We start from the raw sequence: 20,385 nt of genomic DNA, 5'->3' as shown, positions 1-20,385 counted from the left end.
TGCATATAGCATAAAATGGTCATTGTATAGATCAGTTCTATACATCTTTAATTCTTGACCAATTTTTATGGATTTGGGGTGTTTGTGGGTGTTGCTTGAGGCTGATGGTGTTTTTTCAGTGACCTAAAGCTTCTTCACTTAGTAATTTCTTCCCAAAAGTATGCGTTGAGGAGGAGGAAAGGACATGCAGCACGGCAGAGCTTTTCAATAATGAGACTTTATTGAATTATTTGAAAATTTATTGAATTTACTGAACCTTGGAAAGACAGAAAGACTCCATACCATATACATATTTATTCACTGGCAATTTAATAATAAAGAAATGTTATCAGAACCAATCTATGACCATTTCACCTTTTTTATTTTTCTGTGCAAATATTTTCAAAAGCCACCTCTGTTCTATCAAAAGCAAAACATTTGGTTAAAAAAATTAAGAATCAAGAATCAGCAGAGAAATCAGCAGGAAGTTGTGAGTCCTAGTGACTTGCAAGAGGCTGGGAGGTAGGTAAAAAAAACTGCTGTCGGGTGAGAGAGAGTGAAAGGGTGGCTGCACAGCTATTTCGGGCCCTGGAGTTACTGCTACCAAATTGTGGAACTTTATTTTTTTATTTTTTATTTATTTATTTTTGTCAATTGCTTACAAGATAATAGGTATAAGTAAAAAGCATAGTTATGAATACATGGATACATATAAGAAAAATAAAAAAAAATAAAAGAAACAATAGGACAGGGACCGTAGGCACGTTGGTGCACTTACAGACCTCTTAGGAAAGGGGTGAGGTCAATAGTAGAGTTAGCACAGGAACATGTGAATTTCCCTGTTGTCTTTTACTTAGCTTGTGGGAAACCAGCAGGGAAAGTCACATAAAATGAACACATGATCACAGGACAGGGGTGGGATTCTACCAGTTCACACCTATTCACTAGAACCGGTTGTTAACATTCTAAGCAGTTCAGAGAACTGGTTGTTAGAAGAAATTACTAGCGTAATCCTGTAAGGAAGGCAGGAAGGAAACATTCTGGTATTCCTTACAGAAACTGCTTCTCCGTTAACCCTTATTACATTCTTGGCAGGAGTAGACTTCCTGACTCAGGAACTTCTCTGGAATTTTTTCCCCTTCTTTGCTGGTACTTTGCTTGTGTGGAGTGACCATTCAAAGTTACAATGGCACTGAAAAAAGTGACTTATGACCATTTTTCACACTTACGACTCTTGCAGCATCCCCACAGTCATGAGAGGCCAGGCGAGGAGATGCGGGCCTCGATGTGAGTGATATTGAGTTGGCCACAATGAGCAAGTCACATGACCAGCAAGCCATGTCCACTTAGTCACATGACCACCAAGCCAAGCCCACCACCTAATCCACGCCCACAGAACTGGTTGTTAAAAATTTTGAATCCCACTCCTGTCACAGAGCAACAGTTGTAAGCACCAGCCAGTTGCCTCATCATGATCACATGATCATGGGGTTAGATGGCGTAAAATTTATCAAGCAATACAAAATTAAAATACTTCCATATGCACACACACACACACACACACACACACATCTTCCCAACTCTCTGCTGCCTTCTATATATTTACGCACACATAAACACACAAGGATACAGAAATTGGGTTATTAAGTAGTAGATTTGTATTTATATCAAACCAAAATGTCATATGACGAAGTGAATAAAAAACTATTGCTAGCATGCATTAAAGTTTGGTACAATGGTTAAGGCTCCAGATGAAAACTCAGGAGACTGTGCATTTTAATCCCTTTTTTAGTCATGAAGGCAGCTGGATGATCTTGGACTACTCTGTCTCTCTCTCTTTCTCTCTCAAACCTAACATGCAGGCAATGACAAATCCCTTTTGAAAACCTTGCCAAGAATACTGGAAGTATTGTCTAGGTAGTCACTAGGAGTCAATATTCACACACACACACACACACACACACACACACCATGTATCTAAATCAGGGGTGTCAAACTGGTGGCCCACAAGGCAGATGTGTCACATGAAGACCACACCCACCCCAGCTCTGCAAAGGAAAAAAGTCACAATACATCATGTGACAGTAATGTGATGCTGCAAATTTATCCATGTATCCATGATCTAAATTGTAAAAGAAAAATTAAGTGGAGAAAATAAAATAAATATTGGTAACTATTGGTCTCCAAAACTTTTTTAGATTTGCAATTGTTTTTCTTAGATTTTCTATATTGAACATTTGTTTATTTACCATCGCTGTTACTCTACAGCAGGTTGCCAATGCAAATAATTTCATCCTCTTTCTCACTTTACAATGAAGAAAACATATATAAGGGTTGTTGTTTTTAAAAAAGTGATAATGGCTAACTTTTTTTCCCCATTGCCCCCGAACAGAAACCAGATGACTACATCAGTTACAGATGATGTTGGTGTGACTGTCTGTGGGGCTTCAGCTGGTCTTTGGAGAGCCATTGGCAAGTTTAACTCATCATTTGAGTGTCAACATTAATGGGCTTCCTGCACTATCAGTAGTAGAAATTGTGGCAGAGATTGGCCTTGGAATGATCTGAAGCTTCAGTGTCTGACAAATTAGAGGAGGTAATGCAATTTAAAAGTGTTGAATTATGACTCTATCTCAGGAGATGACCCTGACTTTATAACCACATTCCCTGCCCTCCACCAGCTAGGCTTGAGCATTTTTCCTTATAATGGACATTTCAACATCAGCAGCTCAATAGCCATGGAAGGAGATATTGACCGAGTCCAGGGTAGTCACTGTTAAGGCAGAAGGTATAACGTACAGTGATGTAGCTGATGGTGTGGAGAAAGGCAAAAAAGTGTATTTTGTTTAAAAAGCTCTCTTGGCTTCAATCTCCATTTTTCATTTAGAAAGGCTGTTCCAAACTGCCTCCATTTCAACAGGCTCGGCATGGCGAGAGAGTCAATCCACAGAAGAGAAATCAGCAATGCAGGAAATCGTCACATTTTCATGAAATGCTCTAGGAGTTTTCTGAACAGCGTTTCTTAAAGATGATGCCTTTCCCCTCTTGTGGACAGCACAACTTAATGAGCCGACAGCAGCTCACCGGCTGATCGTGTTTTGTCACCATTAAATGCTTCAACCAACCTCATCCCTTTCACTTAAAAGTTACAGTGGGGGCAGAGAGTTTAACAGCCTGCTTTCATCTTGCTCGATCACATGCTGTTCGGGGCTGCAACGTTTTTGTGGCAATCTAATCTTAAAATCCTAATGTTTCACAGTCAAGCCGATAGAACATTTCCTTTCGATTAGGAGTTGCCAATCTTTCGGTGTTTGTGAGCACAAGTGGATAATTAAAGAGTGTGTTGCAAATGCTCCCATGAAAGGATAGAGGGAGTAGGGTAGAAGGAGAGGCCAGTTACAAACATGTTAGCACTAAAAGACAACCTGGTGAACAATCCTATAACCTGTCTTGCTCTGCAGGATGCTCTCTTCCACCCCAATGTTCAGTGTCCTGATAGGTGGGCAAAGAATAACTCTGGGCTCAACTATGGTTCAAAATCTGTCACCAAAATGGAGAGGATACTGGTCATCTGCAAGATTTCTGTTCAACTTTTTTGGAAATTAAAAGCAGTGTACAGGTTTTCCTACAAGTGGAAAGATAGGAATCTTTGTCTTAAGCTCCCTAGAATATGCATAGGGTCATAACTAAATTATTTTACTTTATCTGAGCATTAAACTACATTTAAAGTGAATTATTAATAACATTGTGTTTTTAATACAAATCCTGGGTCATTTCTCACGAGAATCCTGATCCAGAGGAAGAGACGTTTAGCTCATCTTTCTCCAGCGGGCTTCCTGTTGACACCCATTCAACAACCCACCTCTTTCAAAGCACTTAAGAAAATCAATGTCTCATTGGGGACAAAATGCCAAGAGCAAATTGGGTGAATTCTCTTATAAAATGTACCTTTTCAATAATGTATACATAACCATAATTTCTGTAATCATTTGTCATTGAATTCTGCTGACCTTGGTAAAAGTTAAGTTAACGTTTCAAAGTTTGCCTACAAAAAGCCATGAGTTCTACAGCTTTCTGATGGAACACAATATTTATGTTAGCCATTATTAATGAATATCTATGTGTGTGTGTGTACATCCGTGTATGTGTATTTCTTTAGTTACCATAACAACTTTAAGCAGAGTATACAATAGCACAGTTATGAATTAAAAACAGCAACGAAGCACAGAAGTATTTAGCAAATCATGTGTCAGGCATGAAAAACTAGATCTACACTTAATGGTTCAATTTAACTGATTTATTTTTATTCCTCCTCCTGCCTCTGCCAGTCCTTCTCTTACACCATGTTGGGGAAATAGCAGAGCAATTATGTAATTCATGAAACATGAAACAAAATCAAAAGTGGGATCACAGGTCATCTTGCCCAAGGCCTGTTGAAAGGGTCAAGTTTGAAGCTTTTTCAAAAGAATACCATGATTTGGGCTTTACCATCTACACTTCTGATAGTATTCTGTTCCACCAGGCAGAGGTACTCAGAGAGAAGGTAATATTCAAAGTTCTGCAAAATTATACAGCTTTAATTATGGGACTCAAATCTTATTATATTGGAAGAAACAGTGAGAAGTCCCACATGTGCAGAGACCCTACTCTATGAAGGACTTTATATGTAACAACCTGCCCTTGAATTAACACCTAGAAACTCACTGGTGAACTATGAGGGCGGAGCTGGCGTTGCGGTGGTACAGTGTGCGATCTTGAAGGTCTAAGATCGCCGCTGATATCTCCGTTGCAGGACTGTCCCACCAGACCTAAACCGTCCCGTAGAGATAGTGATTGAGGAGGGCACATCCTGTCAATCCCAGGGACATCGCAAAGTCCCTGGTAGATCCAGGAGAAGCCCTTTTTTCCCCGTGGCAGAGAGGCAGCCATTAAAGCTGCTGAAGCTGGGACAGCTCCAGAACAGAAGAAAGATAGAAAGAAAGTGTGTCAGTTTGGTGAGATAAATTTCTACTTATTATTTTCTGGAGAGAACACCCTAAAAGACTAAAAGTTAAATTTAAAAGTGAAGATAAAAGTGGTCAAGCGGCGAGATAAGCACAAATTAAACCTGAAGGTGTTTTTTTTTCTTTTTATTGGAACTTTGGATTTTTGTAAAAACTTTTCAATATTTAAACTGGACTGCTCTTTCCTTTTCAACTTTTATTTTTTCCTTTTAAAATAACTCTTTGGGGGAAAAATTGTTTCTTCTTTTCAACAAATTTATACTCTTTTTATTTTTTTTATTCCTGGCTTAAATATTAGAGGGGAAGGGAAAGGAAAGGGAAATAAGTAGTGCTGCCACCTGGAGGCTTGGATACATTGTTTTTCTTTCTTTCTTTCTTGTTGATACATTTGATGTTACATTCAAGTACTCTGTGTTTTTCATTGAAAAGATAGTGGGAAGAGCATGTAGATTGTTTATGCAGGTGCTCTTCTGTGGAATTACTGATAGCTGGAGTCTGGAATTGAAATTGAAAGAAAGAAGATTGAAGTGACCTTGAAAAGAGAACTGGAAATTTTGTTTTTCTGATTTAGTAAAGAGCCTCGAATATTTAGTGGCAGTGCTTTCCTTACTGACAGAATTGCATTTTCTCTTTCCCTTTTTTTTACTCCCCCCCCCCCCAAGTTGGATTTTTATATTTGGACTTGAGTCTTTTGGTGCATGAATAAGATTATTTTTCCCTCCCTCCTCCCTTTGTTCTACCTTTTTAGCAAGGGGAATATACAGATTTCTGTCTTTTTAAACTTTTTCTTATTTTTTTTATTTTTTTTCATCTTTTCTCCATTTTACATTTTTTTTCTTTTATTCCTTTTCTTCTTCATAATTGGAACCAATTGGATTAAGGTGTTCAAGTGCTTGAAGATTTTTTCCCTTCCCTTTTTTTATTACTATTTTTTGCTTTTATTTATTTATTATTGGAGTGGAGTTGGCTGCTCTTGCTTTTTCTTCTCAATTTTCTTATTAAGTATTCTAAGATGAGCAGAAAGATACCAGCCTCAGCTTCTTCAATCCCAACTTCTTCCTCCTCACCATCTGGAGGACAACGATCAATACAGGTGATATTATACACATAAGAGAAGGAGAAAGAAGTGACACTGCAGATGATTATGCAAGGAATTCAAAAGATACAAGCAAAAACAGATAATATTGAAAAGAGAACAGAGAATATTGATCAAAGAACTGAAAAGACAGATGATAAAATTGAAAATATTCAACAGATGATGATGCAATACGAGGACAGAATCAAGAAAATTGAAGAACAAGATGTACAAAGAGATAAGAAGATTAGAGATATGGATTGCCGACTGAATGAAGTTGAAAGAGACAAAGGCAGATCTCTGTAATCACTGGGATGGGAAATTGATAGATCAGAATTCTATCTTAAATTTCAAAATATAGAAGAAGACAAGGGTGAAAACCTTGCTGAAATGATGACAGAAATCTTGGCAGAAGCAGTAAAGGTAACTAAAGAGAAGATGATGGATGGAATGGATGAGGTTTTTCGTGTCTATACAAGATATGCAATGAGAAATAAACTGCCAAGAGAAGTTCATATCAGATTTACTAAGAAAGTAATTAAATCACAAATACTGCAGGCAGCAAGAGAAAAAATACTGAAGTAAAAAGATAAAGAAATAGTGGTACTAAAACAGGTACTGAGAAGAGTGAGAGACAAGAAGAGAATATTTATTCTTGACCAAAGAGTTACTTAAGAGAGGAATAAATTACAGATGGCTGATACCAGAAGGTCTCATGTTTACCTGGCAGGAACAAAGACACAGTATTGATACAGTTAACAAAAAGTTGAGTTATTCTATCTGGAATATTTCAGAGGAAGGGAGGAAGATACAAAAAAAGAAGAGTTGTTAATTGAATTTCAAGAGGAATGTTTAGCAGTAATTAAAAAAGAAGAAGGAGCCGTAGGTGGTGTACCCAGAGAGCAATGAGAACCAAGATCTACTAGAGCAATAAATCCTTCTTATAAAGTCTAAAATGGATGAGAGAAAACTGATTACAATCAATATAAATGGACTTAATTCAGCTACTAAAAGAAGAAAAATATTTCATAAGTTAGAGAAATTAAAATTTGATATAATCTGCCTACAAGAAGTACATATTAAAAAACAACATGATCATATATTGAAACAACAAAAATTAGGGAAATTATTTACAGTGTTGACACAGTGTAAAAAGAGAGGAGTAGTGTTATACATTAGAAATACAATCCCTGCGGAACAAATATCTACAGATGATAATGGAAGGATTTTGATGGTGGAGATAATGGACAATAATCTAAAGATACTTTTAATAGCAATCTTTGCTCCAAATGATAATCAAGAAGATTTTTACAGGAAATTACATAAGAAAATAATTGAACTGGACTATGCTAATATTTGTCTGATGGGAGATTTTAATGGAATAATAAATGATGAATTGGATTATAAAACACAAAAAACAGCAAAGAAAGCTAGAAAGACATTGCCAAAATCCTTTTTTCGAATGGTAGATGAGATAAACTTAAAAGATGCATGGAGAGAGAGAAATGTGGAAAATAAACAATATACTTTTTATTCAAATAGACATGCATCATGGTCTAGAATAGATATGATATGGATGTCAACAGAATTTCTATCTAACACACAAGACATTGAAATAGAAACAAGTACCTGGGCAGATCACAATCCAATAACACTTCTATGGAAAGGACAAAAAAGGAGATCTGGATGGACTTTAAATAATATGATATTAAAGGAAAAAAGATTTAAAACAGAAAATTGAGAGAGAACTGACTTTTTTCTTTAAAGAAAACACAAAAGAGGATACATCATTACAGAACCTCTGGGACACGATGAAGGCTTATACAAGAGGCTTGATAATGGACTATACAAGGAAAAGAAATACAAAACAGAGAAAAACCTTTAAAATATTGGAAGATGACTACAAGAGGATGGAAAAAGAACTACAGAAATTTCCACAAAAAAGGACATTAAAATTAAAATGGACATAACTAAACATAAAATGGGGCTAATGGAAAAAAGAAGAAATAGCACAAAAATTTAAAAATGATAAGCAGAACTATTTTGAAGATGCAAATAAACCAATCTAGAAAATGACACAACTGCTCATCAAGTGAATTCCTGTGAGGATCTTCCTGCCACAGCTGTCATTTGCTCAACAAGCAAGAACAGACAGTCTAGAAGCCCCCTCTCCCCATACCAAAGTATGTTCAAGTTTTGCCTGGGGAAGTACAATCCCTCCAAGAAGTAAAGTTGGAGGCTCTTTTAGAAAGGAAGATTCTTAAATTTTCTGCCACTTGAGCTTAGGGTTGAAAATGTGCTTGCTCGTTCCCACCTTAACATACTACATGAACCAGGATAGGATCTCCGCAGCATTGTCTTTCCAGCCCAGGGTTGAAAAACATAACTGGATATCATCAACATATTGATATCCAATCTCATGCCATTGGATTACCATTTCCAATAGCCTTATGTGAATGTTAGATAGAATCCAAAGAACTCAGATGAACATTGCAAAGCAGAGACCTTGAGCTCAATGACATCTTAGTACTATACCAGTGTGAAAAATCTGTTATGAATCTATCAGTTTTACAATTGTTTTAAAAAGTATATGCCAATAATTTAAACATCCATTTTGGATGCAGATGTTGTCTTTTGAATACTATATAAAAACATCTTACCAGAATAATTTAATGTATACATAGGGCCAGGAAATATTTATAAATCTAATTAGAGTATAAGAGGAATTTCGATCAGGATTGAGGTTGTGAAAGTGAATTTACATTTCTTTTCGCTGCTTTGCTTAATCCCAGTAAAAACAAGCTTTACATTTAGGATTATTGTTTTAATGACTGCATCAGAAATTTTATTGGTTCGATTGACTGACACCTGATTAAAAGCAGGTATCTTTCATTTTATGCAAATTACATAAAGATCACTTAAATTTTTACATATGCAAAAGTTCTTTAAATGACGGATTTTTTAAATATGTAGCATGTTCCTCAATTTGATTTTAACTTGCATTTAAATAGGGAGTGATAATAATGAGCCTAAACTGATGAAGATGAAGACAATGGGAGCTGACTTTGTAATATGTATGATGAAGTCATTATTTTGCCTAATCTCCTTTCAAATCATGCCATGTTTCATGACCCTATGTTAATAAGAGCCAGAAGCAAACCAATCTAAAAATGGGGCAAGATACTTACAATGATCTTCCCTTTGTAATTTTATAATTGAAGAGATCCTAGATTAAATTCTGAGAAGCAGAGGAGGGGTTTGCAGGAAGCAAAGAGATGCAAGTGACAAGATTTATAATAGTGTTTAAAAGCCCATTTTGAATAAAACCAAGATTAAATTGCAATAAATAAATACGTCTTTATTGTTCCTTTTCACACCATACCATTATCAAGTCATTTTATTATGCCTTTGGCATTTACACATAATGCATGCTTTATTTGGTTACATTTCTATGAAACACAGATGGATTTACTTCATGCTTCCATAGTAGATTGCAGGAAAGTGCTACCATATTTTAAATTAGGAAGATTTGGTTTGATTTGGTTTCTTTTAGTATGCTAAAGATGGCCCTAGAAAATTGTTCAAAAACCCCCCCCCCCCCCCCCAACAAACCCCCCCCCCAACAAAAAAAAAACCACCCCCCCCCCCCCCCCCCCCCCCCCCCCCCCCCCCCCCCCCCCCCCCCCCCCCCCCCCCCCCCCCCCCCCCCCCCCCCCCCCCCCCCCCCCCCCCACCCCCCCCCCCCCCCCCCCCCCCCCCCCCCCCCCCCCCCCCCCCCCCCCCCCCCCCCCCCCCCCCCCCCCCCCCCCCCCCCCCCCCCCCCCCCCCCCCCCCCCCCCACCCCCCCCCCCCCCCCCCCCCCCCCCCCCCCCCCCCCCCCCCCCCCCCCCCCCCCCCCCCCCCCCCCCCCCCCCCCCCCCCCCCCCCCCCCCCCCCCCCCCCCCCCCCCCCCCCCCCCCCCCCCCCCCCCCCCCCCCCCCCCCCCCCCCCCCCCCCCCCCCCCCCCCCCCCCCCCCCCCCCCCCCCCCCCCCCCCCCCCCCCCCCCCCCCCCCCCCCCCCCCCCCCCCCCCCCCCCCCCCCCCCCCCCCCCCCCCCCCCCCCCCCCCCCCCCCCCCCCCCCCCCCCCCCCCCCCCCCCCCCCCCCCCCCCCCCCCCCCCCCCCCCCCCCCCCCCCCCCCCCCCCCCCCCCCCCCCCCCCCCCCCCCCCCCCCCCCCCCCCCCCCCCCCCCCCCCCCCCCCCCCCCCCCCCCCCCCCCCCCCCCCCCCCCCCCCCCCCCCCCCCCCCCCCCCCCCCCCCCCCCCCCCCCCCCCCCCCCCCCCCCCCCCCCCCCCCCCCCCCCCCCCCCCCCCCCCCCCCCCCCCCCCCCCCCCCCCCCCCCCCCCCCCCCCCCCCCCCCCCCCCCCCCCCCCCCCCCCCCCCCCCCCCCCCCCCCCCCCCCCCCCCCCCCCCCCCCCCCCCCCCCCCCCCCCCCCCCCCCCCCCCCCCCCCCCCCCCCCCCCCCCCCCCCCCCCCCCCCCCCCCCCCCCCCCCCCCCCCCCCCCCCCCCCCCCCCCCCCCCCCCCCCCCCCCCCCCCCCCCCCCCCCCCCCCCCCCCCCCCCCCCCCCCCCCCCCCCCCCCCCCCCCCCCCCCCCCCCCCCCCCCCCCCCCCCCCCCCCCCCCCCCCCCCCCCCCCCCCCCCCCCCCCCCCCCCCCCCCCCCCCCCCCCCCCCCCCCCCCCCCCCCCCCCCCCCCCCCCCCCCCCCCCCCCCCCCCCCCCCCCCCCCCCCCCCCCCCCCCCCCCCCCCCCCCCCCCCCCCCCCCCCCCCCCCCCCCCCCCCCCCCCCCCCCCCCCCCCCCCCCCCCCCCCCCCCCCCCCCCCCCCCCCCCCCCCCCCCCCCCCCCCCCCCCCCCCCCCCCCCCCCCCCCCCCCTCCCCCCCCCCCCCCCCCCCCCCCCCCCCCCCCCCCCCCCCCCCCCCCCCCCCCCCCCCCCCCCCCCCCCCCCCCCCCCCCCCCCCCCCCCCCCCCCCCCCCCCCCCCCCCCCCCCCCCCCCCCCCCCCCCCCCCCCCCCCCCCCCCCCCCCCCCCCCCCCCCCCCCCCCCCCCCCCCCCCCCCCCCCCCCCCCCCCCCCCCCCCCCCCCCCCCCCCCCCCCCCCCCCCCCCCCCCCCCCCCCCCCCCCCCCCCCCCCCCCCCCCCCCCCCCCCCCCCCCCCCCCCCCCCCCCCCCCCCCCCCCCCCCCCCCCCCCCCCCCCCCCCCCCCCCCCCCCCCCCCCCCCCCCCCCCCCCCCCCCCCCCCCCCCCCCCCCCCCCCCCCCCCCCCCCCCCCCCCCCCCCCCCCCCCCCCCCCCCCCCCCCCCCCCCCCCCCCCCCCCCCCCCCCCCCCCCCCCCCCCCCCCCCCCCCCCCCCCCCCCCCCCCCCCCCCCCCCCCCCCCCCCCCCCCCCCCCCCCCCCCCCCCCCCCCCCCCCCCCCCCCCCCCCCCCCCCCCCCCCCCCCCCCCCCCCCCCCCCCCCCCCCCCCCCCCCCCCCCCCCCCCCCCCCCCCCCCCCCCCCCCCCCCCCCCCCCCCCCCCCCCCCCCCCCCCCCCCCCCCCCCCCCCCCCCCCCCCCCCCCCCCCCCCCCCCCCCCCCCCCCCCCCCCCCCCCCCCCCCCCCCCCCCCCCCCCCCCCCCCCCCCCCCCCCCCAATTTAATTCTGTTGATGGCAAGAAAACAACATTGATCATGAAGAGGCCAGTTCAACTTAAGAGAAATTCTACCATTATTTAACTCAGAAACCAGAGTCATTTAGACATGAGTTCTACTAATGAATCACCATGAAGTTTGAAACATGGGTATGAAATAAAAAGAATTTTAAATTTCAGACAAAAATTTGAAGTATGAAAGTAACCAAATCAGTGCAAAATTCATACCAATAAAATATTTCATAATTGGCTATAAAGGAGAGGCCAGGGCTCCTCCTGCCGGCACCTCTCTGATTGAAATTTGTAAACATGATAAAATTGATTTGCCAATTACTTAAGTCAAAACCAGAGAGCCCACCACAACATTCACCCTTCCCATCTCACCTGTAATTAAGAACTTGAAAAGTCACAAATTTGGCAGTATCTTGTCATCCTAGTTACTGTAATCATTTATTATTGAGATAAATTAAGTCTTCCAAATAACCAGTATAATTCCATTGAATTCAGGGTTCAAATCACTAATGTATAGATTTCTGCAAAACTATATCTTTTCTATAAAAGTTTTATAAAAGTCCATAAAGGTGATAGTTAATAATGAATTGCTACTTGTAATTTCGTTTTGCATTATAGGATGTTCTCCAGATGTGTTGGCTTGCAACTCCTTAGATTCCCAGTTAGGAGTTAAGGGAATCTGACCCATATGGAGGTTACCCTGTTAAGGAAGGCTTGGGGGATAATGACTGGGATTTTTTGTTTAGTTTTTTTTAAGTCTTCACATTATGTTGGTTTATACTGGTATAATAAAGGTTTGATTTGTTTTGTGCCTTCAAGTCAGTATTGACACCTGGAAAATGCCTGGAAAAAATCCTGCAGTTTTCTTGCAAGATTTCATAAATAGTTTATCATTGTCTGCTTCCTAAGGTTGAAAAAGAGTAACTGGCCCAAAGTGCCCCAGCTGGCTTCATGCCTAAGGCAGATCTAGAACTCACAGTCTCCGGGTTTCTGAAGCTTTAACCACTAGACTAAACTGGCTCTCTTAGTTTCATCTAGGTTACTTTGCTTATTGAGCGATTGAAAAGATTAGATAATAGTTGTAACAGTGATTAAGTTCACTCATTTTCTTAATAGATTTCAGTGGTACAAGAAGGTAATACGAAAATTGTATATAAAACTGCTAAACCGGCAGAACAAAGGCAATATAACTGAAGAAGTACAATCATAAAGGGGAAAGAGGAGCAGGGGAGATGTTAAGAGCAGACATGGAGACACACAGATTTGGCAGAAGGTGGTGGCATGCCAGGAGGTATAGAAATGATGGCAGAAACAAAATGATGGATATTTGAGAGAAGAGGGAGCAGTGAAATGCTAAAGGCTTTCTTTTTAATTTAGTGCCAGATCAATATTGCTGGAGACTCATCTTCTCTGTTTATCTGCTCACCATGAAAAATCTGGGCAGCATTTCAACCCTTAACTTTAACCCTCCTGAACTCATAATATGCAGAAGCTATTCTCAAAGTCAGAGGAGAGTGCATATTCAGATCTTAATATATCTCCTGAGGTTACTAACTATTGGAAGGAAAGCATATTTACTAACCCAGGAAGTTTTATGTGCCAATCTCAAGTAGGTCTATTTGTCTAAGCCATTAGGAGGCCTATGGATGAAAATAATTCAAAGGAACTATTTACCTCATGATACTCAGGCATAGAAAGCTATGTTTGAAGTGGGGGCAACATTTAATGGATTCCCCTTGGTTTTGTTTTATTTTGTATTTCATTCCTTTTCTCAAGTTGCTTAGATGAAATTGGTGTTTGCATTTCATTCATTTGGATAGTTGAAGATTTCTGGGTAGCTTGAGAAGAATGCTTATCTGAGCATTTCTATGTTTGCTTCCTGCCTCACACCATTTCTAGCATACAAACTGCCTTTGTAGTGGCAAGGCAGGTAAGCCATATCCCACATTCATCAACTTCACAGGATCCCCAGACTGTCAGCTGCAAATCCAGACAGATGCAATGATCAAAATTTGAGGGGAGGATCTACCCCGGGTGTTACATGTTCCTGCTCATATAGGAAGGAAGAGATTCCATGCAGCCCCAGAAAAGATGGCAGAACTCCAAAGAAGAAATAGCAGAAAGCTGAGGGATGAAGGGTTTTGAAACAACGAGCTTGCCATCTCCCCTCAACTAAGATTTAATCTTTGGATTTTCAGAATAGGGGAAAAAACCCCAAATTCAGGAATCTCTGATTTAAGGACTCGCCTGGCTAGCATTGCCCCAAGATAATTCTTTTGTTCTCTGCTGTTAAAGTTAATTTTATGTCTTTTGTATGTGCTTTTGTGTGCCAAGTGGCATTTTTCTGCCTTAAAATAATTTCAAATATGCAAACCAATATCATATTAGGATTTGCTCAGAGTCACACATTTCTCTGAAACTTTATTGCATGGGAGAAGCATTTTTCAATCACTATTTGAGATTTCGATCAACTCTGTATTTTTATCTACCCACTGTTTAGCTTTGGCAAAGGGCTACTACAAATGGAAAAGAAAGCATTGCATTTTCTTTTAATGTATTGGATTTCATATTATACTTTGTGCTACAGATCTAATTCCCTGAAAAAGAAAAGGTTAGCTTCCCTAGCCACACACCTCAAAGCTACAACAACAAAGAAGTGGCACTGTAGAACTTGTCTCATTCTTTTATCTTTCCCCCAGTTTATTTGCAAATAAGGCCATAGGCAGTGGAGTTCCTACTTTATATCTGGTACTAAAAAAAGAAGACATCAAGGTAAAGGCATTCCCAAAGAACATTGATGGTGGCAGCACCAAGCAATCACTTCAAGTCAAGAAGTCATCCCAGGGTATGTGAAAACCAGAGGGTTTATAAGAGATTTTTTCCATCTTGCAACCTCTGAGCTCAGCCTGCTACTACATCTTCAGAATCCAGGAAATCTTCTCATCTTAACCTCAAGAATTTAGACCCAATTATTTTTTTCTTTAAAAAAAATTCATTTAGATTTAAGCAGACAGTTCTTCAAAATCTCTAGGTTCTGTCTGACTAATTGACTATATGTTTCTCTCTCTCTGTCTCTGGTCTATCTTCCTGCCTGCCTGCCTGCCTGCCTGTCTGTCTGTCTGTCTGTCTATTGTCTGTCTGCTTGTCTTATTTCAGATTTGGATAAATAGCTGCCCATCTTCGGCAGTGAAAGCCAATACTAAGAAATTATTAAGTATTATTGCAATCTCCCAATCATTCTTTGGTGATCCTTTTATCACACTTTTATCCTGTAATGATCCAATTGCATCCAGAGCCAATTATCTGCTTCTGATTTTCAGCCTTTTGGACATGAGAGGGACATGAGTCTTTAATAAAAGAGGTGTGTTAAGCTTTCCAGAGGCTTAATGCATCACTTTTATAGCTTTAAAAATGAAGAAGAAAAAATGAACCCACACTGGTGATTTGCAAGTATGAGCTTTGAAGTTCAGAGAGCTACAAAAATGGGTCTGAAACAGGTTGCCTTTCCATGCTTTGAAAGAATTTTTCAAATAATTTGCCTGATTTTGCTAATTAACTATTCACTTGATATCTTTCCTAATCTATCTATATACTTAATCTGAGTTTCAGTTAATATATCTTTCAGATGGCTTAATATCTAATATTTCCTGGTTTCTTTTTAAGCAATCTCTTTATTGTCTTTATTTTCTTAGAGTTCTTTGTTTTGAAATTAAGCTTGACCATGTTGGATTTTATATATAATTTGAATTTGATAGCAGTGGTAATCCATAGCAACTGGACAATGAAACCCAGAACAAAGCTAGACATTTGGCAATTCACTCCTTAAGTAAAAATGTGGGTTCTTCCATATGAAAATGATTCTTGGATGGTCTACAAAAGGGCTGTCAAACTCCCAGTTCATGAGGCAGATGTGTCATATGCTGGCCATGGCCACACATGATTTAGCAAAGGGGGAAAAATCCTGATAGATCATGTCATGCTGCCGTAATGACATGATTTTGACACTACTGGTCTACAACAAGGACAGGAATGCAGTAGGCATTGATAAGTAAAGTATTCCTTATTCTCTATCTTAAAGCCAGAATCTAAATTTGGGTGCTATATTTCCTACATATAATCCTTGACTGACTAATTCACCAACTCTTCAGTTATAACAGTGATGAAAAAATAACTTTATGAAAAATCCTTGCATTACGATTTTCATAGATCTGTAAAGCAAAGGAAGACTGAAATAAGATCATAAACATCGTCCTGGTTTGGTTTAGCTAACAGTTTACTTAATGACTGAGTTGCCAGCCCCAATTGTGATTGCTAAATGAGGAGTCTCCATCAGAGGTGGTATTAGCCATGCTCACAGAACTGGTAGTAAAAAAAATGGAATCCCACCACTGGTTTCCATATTTATTTTTCATAACTCTGAAGGCTGCTGAGGGGATGAGGGCTGCAGTATTTCAAAGGACCACTAGATTGCAGAAATGAGCTGGAATATTCTTTACCCCTTTGCAGCATCTTATGGCTATGTGGATTTCTGCAACCTATCTGGTAACTTGTACTTTTAAAAACTCCACATAATTGCTCATTAAGTCTCAGAGAGTTTTCGCTCATTCAAGAATCTACAGCAGCATTCATGAGTCAAGAGTTGTATTCCCTCTAATCATCTCTATAAAAACATGTCCTGAAGCACAGCCCTAAGTCTCCCCCCGTTTCTTTCTTGTACTCGATGTAAATTTAACCAGACATTGTGAGGATAGTCAAAGTCACTTGTTATTATGTCATTTCTCTCTTCTGGCTGCTTTCCTGATTTCTTTCTTCAACTGAAAATAACCCTTTGAATCTTGTTGAAAGGGAGGCAGAGTGTGCTATATCTCAAGAGTTATGTTACTTCTGAAACCACATAGGTTTAGGGGAGAAAAAAAAAATCTTCTGAGGTTTTCTTTTGTTCCTCTTGCCAGTTTTATTTTAGTGGACTTTCTAATGTTTTATTACCTGTAAGGAAAAAAAAATACTCATTTCTACATCCATGCAACATTCCCAATATTATTTTCTTCAAAGTTTATTGTGCCACTGTATATCCAAGTTTGCACAGGTAACTCCAATATTAAATGTGTCGTGATACGACTGTATTAACAAAGCTGAAGAAAAGTTTGTGGCAAATTGAATCTCTTACCATTCCTTATACATCTGATCCCCCCACCACACCAAACAGAGGAATCCAAGTAGATAAAAAATGCAATCTTCAAAGATACAATAGAGTTAATCCTACAAGGGGATAGTAATGCTAGGAGTAGATCTACACTCAAACATGAAAAGCACTCAGACTCTTCTTGCTTTCCTGAGCAATTTCCTTAAATACACTGGACCACATGATCTTTTCCCAGCCTCATTGCAATACAATCTAAAGCGAGTAGTAAGGAACTGTTTGCAATTGCACCCTTTTAGCAGCTACCTTTTGTGGCCCCAGGGATGACTGCTGATAATTGGAAATTTGTTCATTGGCATTGTTTACTGGACTTTATTGAATCACCCTTGAGCTGGCCTTTTATCCTATCCAAAGCTGGTTCTTTTATGCAAGCTGAGTAGGTCCAGGCACAGGCCTGTCTGTATGCTTTTGTTTTAAGAAAGTCTAATTCCAAAGAAACGGATTAGTGATTTAAACACTTAGCTCTCTCATCATGGGTCAGGCTTGGCATTCCTCGCTCCGCATTTCAAAAAGGAAGCTTCTCAGTTTTTTAAAAGAAGGAAATGTTTCTTTCTCTTGTGTTTTTTTTTGTTTTGTTTTTACAATAGATTGGATATCTGCCATCTGTTTAACAACAACACTGAACACCACCCTACAATTCAGACAGGCAGTCTAGCTTCTTCTGTTTATCAAAGTGGACCCTGGTTAATTGCTTACATTTCTGTTTGATCAAGAGACATACAGCCTATACAACTTTTGGTTCTAATTTGATTATCTCCTTTTCATCTTCTGCCCGCCTGCTATTTTAGACTCACTCCCCATTAGCCCTGAGAGGGAAGAATAATGACAGAGCCAACATCTCCTTCCCTCCTCTGTCATTTTATAAACAGGAGCATTTGTAATACCCCAAATTCTAACAATCCAATGCCTATCACTTTCTTTTTTCTTTATAAGCATGATACTGGCAAGTGATCTATCTAACTAGTTTGATGACAGAAGTAAAAAATAGCAGGCTTTTTTAAACTTCTTCTTAGCAAGGATAAGTACATTGAATAGGTGAGGGACATGGGGGCTGAGTGGCTAAGATGCTGAGCTTGTCAATCAGAAAGGTTGGCAGTTCGGCGGTTTGAATCCCTAGCACCACGTAATGGAGTGAGCTCCCATTACTTGTCCCAGCTTCTGCCAACCTAGCAGTTTGAAAGCATGTAAAATGCAAGTAGAAAAATAGGGACCACTAAGATGGGAAGGTAACAGTGTTTCATGTGCCTTCAATATTTAGTCATGCCAGCCATATGACCATGGAGACGTCTTCGGACAGCGCTGGTTCTTCGGCTTTGTAACAGAGATGAGCACTGCCCCCTAGAATCGGAAACAATTAGCACGTATGTGCGATGGGAACCTTTACCTTTACATTGAATAGGTGCATATGATCACATTAGGATCAATGAGAAGATATGTAGTAAATACTTTCAAGTGAACTTCATTTTTTTCTCCCTCTTGTTGGAGGCTGTTTTTTATATAGGCAAAAATTTGTTCAGATGAGTGCCCCCATAAAAGCTAGATTTTTCCAATTCCCATTTTTCTCTTTGATTAAAGAACAAGTGCTAAAGGGAAGGTGATCCAACTAGAATCTACAAGATTAATATCATGACCCAGTAGTGGCTTTTATTAACCCTTGAACATTCCAGGCCATGCTTCTCCTCCTTGTTCCTGTTATTTACTGATCTTCTCTAAACAATAATTCATGAATACAGTCAGAATCAACAGCAAATTTTGCCTGCCATTCTCTATTTGTGGATTAGATCCAGGAAGGCCAAGCAAATAGTAATGTTGGGTATATCCTGGAAAATCTTATCAGGATGTTGCATGTTGCAAGGAAATATGCCCACTTATCATTATTCTGCTTTTCAAAAACATTTCTAGTGATTATATTTTATCCAGTGATTATGTTATATATCTAGTGGTGATTATATACAATTATTAGTATTCCCTCTTGCTAACTAATGAAGCAAAAGGAATATAAGTGCATTCTTCTTTTCCTGCTACAAAATGTTCCCTGGAGTAGTGGAGTAGTTCAATAGGATCTAGGAAAGAGTAGATATATCTCCCTCTCCCTGAAATGCAATTGCTAATCTGATATAGGCTACAGTTAAGATAAGAGAAAGTCTTAATAGAAGTCCACATGGATTGATCTTCATTAGGACTGTGAGAGATAAATTGTACCATTGATTGGCAGGAAGCAGATGAACAGTCAAAGGTGCATGGTCTTTTTTGTTTTCAATGTCCTAAATAATATCAATGCCAGTTTTGATTTAATAGTGTGTTAGATTTAAGGAATTTCCCTTTAACAATCCATATAGAAATAGGACATATTTGAGATAACAGTGAACATATGTATAACAAACACATATGGGATCAAGTCTATTCTGTCAGTCCTAGTTAGGACTAAATGACAGGTTATATTAATTTCCCAATTGGGAGAACTGTTAATTTGAGTATTGAAGCAGGTGTGGATAGAAAATCTAAGCTAAGGGGGGAAAAAAACCTCTTCCTTCCCATACAGTGTTCATACCAAAATCTCTTAGTTTTCCATTAGAAACAACTACTTAACTGAGAGTAATGTGAAATTTTGTAACACTAACTGAACCTCAACAGAGAAAGTATGCCCAAATTATGTCTGGTATAATTTGGTACATCACATTCTATCTAGCTGATGCTTTTTTATACTTAACAACAACAACAAATAAATTATGAGCGCCATTTTTATGATTTGTGGTTTAGTTTTTATCCTATTGATCACATGGCATGTTAAAAGTAGAAACATGGATTGGTATTTATTTATTTATTTTTATTTATTTATTTGATTTGCCAATTGTTTACAAGATAATAAGTATAAGTGAATACATAGTTGTGAATACATGAAATGGGTACATATAAGAAAAATAAAAGAAGAATAAGAGAAACAATAGGACAGGGACGGTAGGCACGTTGGTGCGCTTATGCACACCCCCTACAGACCTCTTAGGAAAGGGGTGAGGTCAATAGTAGACAGTCTAAGGTTAAAGTTTTTGGGGTTTGGGGAAGAAACTACAGAGTCGGGTAGAGTATTCCAGACATTGACCACTCTATTGCTGAAGTCATATTTCCTGCAATCAAGTTTGGTGCGGTTAACATTGAGTTTGTATCTATTGTGTGCTCTTGTGTTGTTATGGTTGAAGCTGAAGTATTCATATTCTTCTCTTTATCTTTGCTTTGTTTTCATCTGATTGTTTTCCCCTGATTGGATAAAACCTAACATCTTCTCCTTAGCTCCCTCCAAGAATTGTCCTTCCTCTTTCTTTCTTCCCTCTTAAAATTGAAAGGACAGAAAAACAGCTTTTCCATCACAGCATCTAACCTCTCAATATTGTCCTTTAGATCTTAAGGACTGCTCTAGATCAGGACTGTCAAATTGCTGGCCCTTGGCTGGATGCA

This window comes from Notechis scutatus, chromosome 3 (assembly GCF_049901735.1).
Source record: "Notechis scutatus isolate UNSWTSFEM ecotype Mainland chromosome 3, rNotScu1.2, whole genome shotgun sequence".
Lineage (NCBI taxonomy): Eukaryota > Metazoa > Chordata > Lepidosauria > Squamata > Elapidae > Notechis > Notechis scutatus.
The sequence above is the reverse complement of the archived record's forward strand: the minus strand, read 5'-3'. Positions refer to the sequence as shown.